General features: G+C 39.2%; 1 long non-coding RNA gene across 1 annotated transcript; it reads right to left on the bottom strand.

Moving 5' to 3' along the window:
• Positions 1–1707: 1707 nt before the first annotated feature.
• LOC118564503 lies at positions 1708–8369 on the bottom strand. Its single transcript, XR_004931892.1, has 3 exons — positions 8065–8369; positions 4216–4282; positions 1708–2809 (listed from the first exon to the last, which is right to left on the bottom strand). It is a non-coding gene; the product is annotated as an uncharacterized LOC118564503 (long non-coding RNA).

Genomic DNA, 8369 nt, shown 5'->3' on the forward strand with positions numbered 1-8369 from the left:
TCTCTGTTCCATTTTTGTTACTTAATGTTACTGTTAAAGAATATAACTGGCTTGATTTTGAATTTTCATTAATGTGCTCAATGCAGCTCAGTTCACAAGCGTCATCAGAGGGACATTTTGTTTAATTTGTTTTTAGTTTTCTATACGCCTGTCATTCTGGTCGTGGTTTACAGCCAACGGAAACCCTAAATTCAGTTTTCCTCAAAATTTAGATATAGATTAGTGATTTTAAGTGTAGAAATGTTACAGCCTGCTTGATCACAAGGAATTGAACCCATTTCACCAGAAGGTAAGCCCCAAAAGGTCATCACTAAGCAGCTGATTCACAGCTGCTTAGTGAAGCTGTAGCCACAGGTTGAGGGGAAAATTAAGTGGAAGGAAAAAGTGAACTGGTGACAGGAATAATTGCTGCCTTGAAGATTGTGAAGCAAAGTCCAGTCAAGAGTTGGTGTCGGATTTCAGCCTGGAGTCAAGAACTTTGAGTCTAGGCTTTATCAGGAGATTTCTAGTCACTCCTGAACCAGACAACTAAGCTTAAGGAGGAAAATGTCAGGTATTTTTTAAGTGGTCTAGTCTTTCAAATGTAAGAAAATGTTGAATTTCATTCTGTGAAGCGTTGAAAGGGAAAGACCTGGGTGTTCAAAGCACTAAACTAATTGGTTCAGGTCGGCTGTATATGGGCAAATTAAGTGGCTTTAGGTTCAGACAAAACAAGAAAATGGTGTCAAACACTAAAATGAAAGTAGAGACAACACTTAAATGTATTTTGTTTTAAATCTACCATTTAAACCAGCTTATAAAATCAGGTTTGATCATAATTTTAGATCTGTGCTGGAATTGATGCAGGGATTAAAGCCAAACCTGCTTTATTTTTGCGCTTCCTTCATGGTGAAGATCCCTCGTTTCCCTGAACTTGCAGGTTATTGCGGCAACAGAAATAAATACACATTACACTTTTCAGTTTTATTTGTTTTATGACGCAATTGTTAAAAACACACTTCATTTTTACTTACAGGTGTGTGCTAGTATTCAAATAAAATTCACTAGAGGTTATAAGGCGAAACATCTTGTGACCATAAACCAGCCAAACTTCCACAGGATTCAAGGCTGTTATTTCTAGTTATGGCCACTAGATGTCCTAATCTTAGCTTGTTTGAATTCCTTAACGTTGGAATCACAGGTACTTGGCCACATATTTGCTGATTTAAAAAAAAAAGATATAAAATGCCTTTATACAACAAGCATCCACCCTGATAGTGTTGTGATGGTCATTTTTGAGCCTAAATGAATCCCAGCAACTTGTGTAATGTACAGAGCAAAACAGACATGGCTCCATCTACAGGCAGTACCATAGAACTACCAGAAAACCAGATGGTGACTACAAAATCACTAAGGCTGGACCAAAACTGACCCTTCTGCAATGCCTCGTGTTAAAGGGGCAGCTTGATGTTTATCTAATTTTTTCAATTAATAAAAACAAACACCTACAGCAACTCTAAGAGCCTCATTACTCAAGGTAAGAACCAATCAATGGATCTATTTACAATGTAATTTGTACTTCAGACTGTAGAGGCTAAGCAGAGCATTGCTATTATCACAGTATTAAGGACGTTTGCTCACGTCAATCAACTTTCGCTTCAGTGAACACCCACGTCCATCCTGTGTGCCCAGCGCTTTTTTTTTATTATTATTATTTTTTTTTTTACATCAGATCTTGGACCTTTCTTCATTGTTTCCACACTTCCCTGTGAGATGCTAATAGCCGTTAGATGCTTCCTTGTCTATCCCGTGCTGCACGTGCGCCGTGTCGTATCTTCGTTGTCACAAATAAACACATAAGGCTTTATTTACGAACAAAGTGGGCAAAAACAAAGCATTAAACACAAATATAACTGACATGCCATAAGGACGTGATAATCTATCAGAAAATCTTTGTATGCAACCAGAGTGAGCTACTGACGTATATAAAAAAAAGTCAAATAACGTGTCTATGCACTTTTAATACAAAAAACGCTTATAGAGGGATTCCTGAAACTTTTAGTAATTGTCTTTGCCATCAGTCTGTTTTATCTGGGACACAACCAGGTAAATATGTTACTGATATCAAGTAATGCTGTACTTTAACAATAGGCTGGTCTCCTGTGTTCTTCTAAGTTCTTTTAAGTGCCTCATATCTTAAACTCTTTGTCTTTACCAGTTTCTTTTGGTCTAACCATGCATTGACTTAAACAGGCGTGATGGTGTGAGCGCTGATATCAGGTAGACAGAACCAAACATCGGCCTTCGGTTAGCTTTGATCTGGAAGCCTGATTATCTAAATCTCAGCTATTACGGGCAGTACGGCAACTCTAAACCTTACAGGTTGTCTGCATGTGAGGCGAGGTGCACTGTGACAAAGCACATCTTTCTGTCTCTCTGCTCGTCCTTTGCTTGACGAGCACCTTGATCGGTCTTCTTCCCTTCCCCGTTGTCCGTCTTTCTGTCTGTATCCGTCTTCCTGCTGAAGACGACCGTGCGGCGTCTGACCGCGAGATCCTTTAAGAAAACCTCGGCATGATTTCCTTGTGAGCTGGATGGAGAGGATCTAAGTGTTGAAAGCTGCCGTCCCGTCCTCTCGCCGTCCAGCAGTCCTTCACGGGCCAGCCGGGCCGCGGTCAGGAAAGAGTCCGTCTGGCTTTGCTCTGAGGGCGAAGGCCTCGGTTTGCCTGTCACACTGTGGCGTGAACGAAAGCCGCTGCCCTCCATCTGTCCCGCTGTCCAGGGTCAAGTCCTCTGCCGCTGAGATCCAACCGATCTGAATACTGACGTCCTGCGGATGATATGATAAAAAATAAATTTACATCCCCTAAGTGGATGAAGTAAAGGTAGAAAATGTATATCCAGTCTGTGAAGATCAGCTTCCTCTCTGTTGTAGCTGGACCTCAAATCCACCGTGCAGGAGTAATTTAGCAACTGGTTTATTTTTAAGTTAGGCCAGTCTTGTCTTCTGATGGAAACCTTGGTCATAATCATTGCTGATAAGAGATTGGGAATACATAAACCTTTTATCTCTTGCAGGTGTTTCTACTATCACCTGTAAGCGCCGGCGTCCCATTAGCATCTTTTTATGGTAACGTGACAAAGATTCTTATTATAAGGGTATGAAGGTAAATAATATCTGCTTATCTAAAAACTCACTTTGATTTCCTGTTTTAGGTTATCTTATGCAAATTGTTATTATGCTTAACTGGCATGTTGATTCTTTGCTACTGTAAAATTACATTTATACGGTTCCATAAAGGGCTTTGTCTTGTCAGCTTAGACAGTGTTGGTAATAGTGAAATCCTTTCACGCCAATATGTGCAATACAGTGGATTCTCTTACATGATATCCTGCTTTTCCCGGTGGTAATGTCATGTTTGATCCATTGTTTCTTTTAACTGTGCATTTATCAGAACACTTTACCATCAAAGTTCTGCCAGGTTGACCTCATTTTAGCTTTAAATGTGATTGATGTTTCTTCAAAACAAAAGTCTTTACCCAAAGAAACTCCTCGGCGTTCTAAATGTTCTGGCTCTTTTACCACTTCAATCCATGGCAACATTTAAGTTCATGCATGAACTCTAAAATACAAATTTTTGCCTGTTTTGGATGCGTGTTCAGTATGATCTTAAGCAGAAACAATGGCATCAATCTGCAGTAGTAGGTAATAAATTCGTTTTTTGCAGCCCAAACTTTACTCCTGCAAAGGGAACATTTCTAACAATCCATTTTTCATGTTACTGTAACATGCTGTCACTTTCTCCATTACTCCTACCTATATTCTTATGTTACAATTTGCAATATATATACTTTTTATCTCTGCCTTTGTTAAGGACAACACCCTCCATTTTATTTTGTAGCAATCTGGTTAAAAACTGTTTTTCAATTTATTTATGCCCCCAATGCAACAAAGTTTGTATGTTCCCTTTTTCTCCAGTAGAGGGAGACAAATCCCCTAATACGCCTCCTTGTTAAACCAAGTTTAAATCTTGCAATCAGTTTTAGCGACTTAATTTATTGACAACCTTCCACTTTTAAGACAAATACTAAAATCATTGAGCCACAGGCACCCCTGACTTCATTTATTAGTTTATCTATTTATACCCTCAATGCAAAGGAAATTGTGTGTTTAGTTTTTTTTCCCAGTAGGGGGAGCCTAATGCACTACCTTGGTAAACTGAGTTTAAATCTTACCCTCTCTGTGGCTGTAGACTATTTCTTACTGGAAGATAGAAACACTCAGCTGTAAACTCCAGATGACCTGGAAAAAAAAAAGTAAAGACAGAGACGGATGAAGAGGCTGATAAATAAATGAAAGGCTTCTCCTCAAAAAGATTGTTCGTGCTGAATTCTTATGCTTTTATGACACATCTACGAGATTCTGTTATAAAAATAATAGTAATTATTATTATTATTATTATGATGATAATTATAAAACACAAAATATGAAAAAAGGAGTCTTTACAGTAATTTTAATTATGACAATATTTATTAGTGCAGATGAAAATTGTCAAAATAACACAATTTAAATCTGTCACTGATAACATTTGAATATCTTTGCCTTTAATATTAAAATCTTTAATTATAAATTTCTCTTGTATCCACTCTTGACAGAAACACACAAACAGTGGTGTAGGTCTCAAAGTAAAACCAAAGTCAAAAATAATTAAGTTAAACATTAACTGAAACGATTCATGGATTATGTTGTACATTCATGTTTAAGATCCCTGACATAAACAGCATCCCTATAGACATCAAACATCGATCAGATACGCTTAAACCGCATATAAAACTTTATTAAAAATGGATATTGGGGTGGGTTAAACTCCCTTCATATACATTTTTTTTTACAGGTGACAGGATTTTATTTTGACTGGTAGAATAATGAAAAACCAGTGCTCACACATGCACACAAAACGGTCACTAGGCTTTTGTCTTTGAATTGTAATGTTGCAACTCTCTTTTCTGCGTAAAGAAGTAAAAGGTTTGTCCTAATTGTTTCCCCATTAATGGCTGTTAACCAAATCCAGGGACAGTGCAGTTCCTGTTTATGGAAAAACATTATTATTATTATTCTTAAGTAAAAAAATACAAGATGCTTAACACAAATCATTAATGGGCTCATTGAAACACAGTCATGCCAACGCTGATTATTGTAATTTTACATTCCATATTTTAAGATCCTCTCCTGTAAACTTTGTCTGACAGCAGCAATTCCCCATGGTGGCTCTAGCACAAACATTTGTGAACCTCAACCTGGCTCAGCCCTTTCACACCAAAGCGTTTGGCACCAGGCATTTGGCTTCATGCATCACCAAAATGTTTCCTCTTTTGCCTAAATCATAAATTCAGTTTCCGTCAACAAATTGTGAATTTAAAGCATTTGATTTTCATGGTGTGTACCTTTACTGGAGGTGACCATGGACTGATCTCAGAGAGTCATGAAGATATTAGTGGGTCACACCACTCTAAGATAACCAGCATGATGAGGGTTCAGTGAAGATATGCCGGGCATAGCCAGTCATGATGTAGATCTTCGATGACAAAGCCACACTAATGATCGAAGGCTCCAAACAATGTTTACACCCCGACATTGTGCATCATTTCACCATTAGCTCACCACAGAGGTTTTGTGCATGTTCAGAACTCCAGTGCAACTCGTTCTGCTCTCAGATGCTTTGGTTGTCTGTCTGCTTTTTGTTCTGAATACCTCAGAAATCCTGCAGACAATTGAAATCTAAGTGGATTATTAAGGTTGTGTGTGATTCTTCCTCCAGAGCCACCCTAATTGAATATGGCTTTTGTTTGTACACCAAAGGTCAGCATGCTTCTTTATAAATTATAGATGCTTTCATGTACAGTGCATCGCTAGATTGGATTATAGATTTTATGATTGAAGACCAAACGCTGGACCAGATCTTTACTCTTCAAGGAGTTGCTAATGGGGTCATTGGAGTTTGGGACTCTGGTCTACACATGTTTTGTGCATCAGTAGCAGGCCTAAAACTGTCTGCTTTGAAGGACTCTGTGGAAAAATGCTGTGTCTGAGATGCTTTGAAGGACAATCCGGACCAAAACAAGAGTTCCGTCCTTATTGTCAGCACCAGGTGGAGCTTGGTGGGGAAGCGTCATACTCCAGAGGTAGCCTGGAGTTTAGCTGCTGCTCCTCACTGAACAGGCTCTATATCCCTTCTGATCTAGACATGTATTGAATTTTTAACAGGCTGAGTTGTGGAGCTCATTGTTTTGTCCTTCTGTCCTTTCACTACCTCTCAAACACACACAAGGCTGCTTGTCAAGACTTGATGCAATCAACTGGGTTCCCTTAGATAGGATTTTTTTTTTTTACCAATCTGTATAATCTGACCCGATCTGTATAATCTGACGCAATCTGTATCATCTGATTAAATTTGACTTTGGAAAGTGCCTTGAGATGACATGTTTCATGAATTGGCGCTACATAAATAAAATTGAATTGAATTGAATTGATTGGAAGGCAGGGGTTGGAAGAGTATTTGAAGCTATAGTTGGTAATCTTGCTCAGAAACATTTGTTATACTGCATAAAATTGTCCTTCCATCCTGACAATAATCAATGCATTATGTAATCAGAAAAAGGAGGTTAAAACTTAGATCTCTGTGAAAGCTATAGGCCTTTAAAAACTGACCAATCCCTGGCGTTCGGTCCGAATGGCGAGTTTTGGTCCTGTCCTCATCCCTCTCTGTCCCTCGAGTTCCGATTGGTTAAATTGGTCAATTGGTTGTCCCACATGCCAATCATTCTGACGCGTTCATACAATGCCAGTGTGCGTGCTCGTTCCTTGTTAGTTTCTGCTTGCTGGCTGCACATGTTCAGTTATAGTATTTATGTATTTGGTTAGGTTAGTGGCTGGGTTAGCGGTTAGCTTTGGTGTTAGACGTTCATTGTAGCTCCGCTGCTCTCACCGTAGACTTTCAACATGGCTGAGAGTCACAAAAAGCAAACCGTGTACAAGTTTAAGAGGAGAAGAGGAAGGCCTCGGTAGAAAGAAATTAGACCGAAGTGAATTTGGGAGATTTTCTCACGCGATCACCCTGAGGAGCAGAAGAGCAGCTAAGATGGTCTTGTGCAAGCGCAGTTATTTGGGAAAACTCGCCGACTGTACCATTAAGTGCAGAGACTAATGATGAAGCAGCTGGAGGAAAGGATCAGCTACCATCCTACTGAAGCTGGGGCTCTGATAGAAGATTCCAAAAATTATGATTATTAAAACTGCATGAAGAGTCTACATGGAAGGCGCACTTAAAAAAAAAAATCCCACAGAAAGCCAACATTAACTGAATGTAGCTTAAACAAGAGTAAATCAAAGTAAAAAGATTACGAACCAAACATATAAATAAAGCTTTATAAGATCAGTAAAGTAAAGGAACCAGGAACATACTTAAAAATAGAAAATACCCGAAAACAAACCAGTAATGTGACAGCAAAGAGGGTTTTATCTCTGTCTCGCTCGAACACAAAACGAATGTTCTAAACAGCTCGTTGGTATGACTACATATTTTCAGCCAACTGTAAAGACATCTGCAGCTTCAAGAAAGACCAGATTTTTTGCTGTGGTTCTTTTCTCAGCTACAGTTAATCTGCTCGGATTGCCACGTACTGGTTTTCCTTTTTTCAAACATCTGTCGTCTCATTGTTACAACTCCCAAAAGAAATCTCCATTCTGCTTGGGGACAATGTGGCCTGAAGTTGAAGTTGCACCTAAAAACACACTTATTGGAGTAAATCGGTGTTACTAAACTCAGTGTATCAGTTTCAGACTCTAGTATTATCTTGTATTTAACAGCTGACTGATGCTCTATTGCACATCACACACATACACACACATCTGCAAAGAAAATTGAATGTTCAATATTAAAACTATGTATTAATGCAGGTTGAAGCTCGTATAATGTCTGCAACTTCTTTTTCTGAATTGACTCTTCATTTTAATTTACCAGAGCGGAAACAAAGGTAACAAATGAAAAGTTTAGCTGCTGGATGCATTATTGAATTAAAACCTACCTGACTTCAGCTGTTTTCCGATCGGTTTCCTGCAGCTCTCGTTGCACGGACTGTGACTTCTGCTCGGCTTCGCTCCTTCTCGCTCTTTGCTCCCACCACACGTTAGCTGGCTGGTCTTTCCCTGCAGAGTTCATCAGGTTCATCCATGGTGGATGCAACACTGTGTGCGTTTAACCACTACGTTTCCCAAAATCACTACTTGGAAAAAAAGGGGACAGGGTTTGGACATCATGCGATACACGTAGTGTCTTTCAGACCCCCTGCCCTTGACCCAGTTTCCCTCGTCCTGCATATGTTCAGTACAG

Source organism: Fundulus heteroclitus, chromosome 11 (assembly GCF_011125445.2).
Source record: "Fundulus heteroclitus isolate FHET01 chromosome 11, MU-UCD_Fhet_4.1, whole genome shotgun sequence".
NCBI lineage: Eukaryota > Metazoa > Chordata > Actinopteri > Cyprinodontiformes > Fundulidae > Fundulus > Fundulus heteroclitus.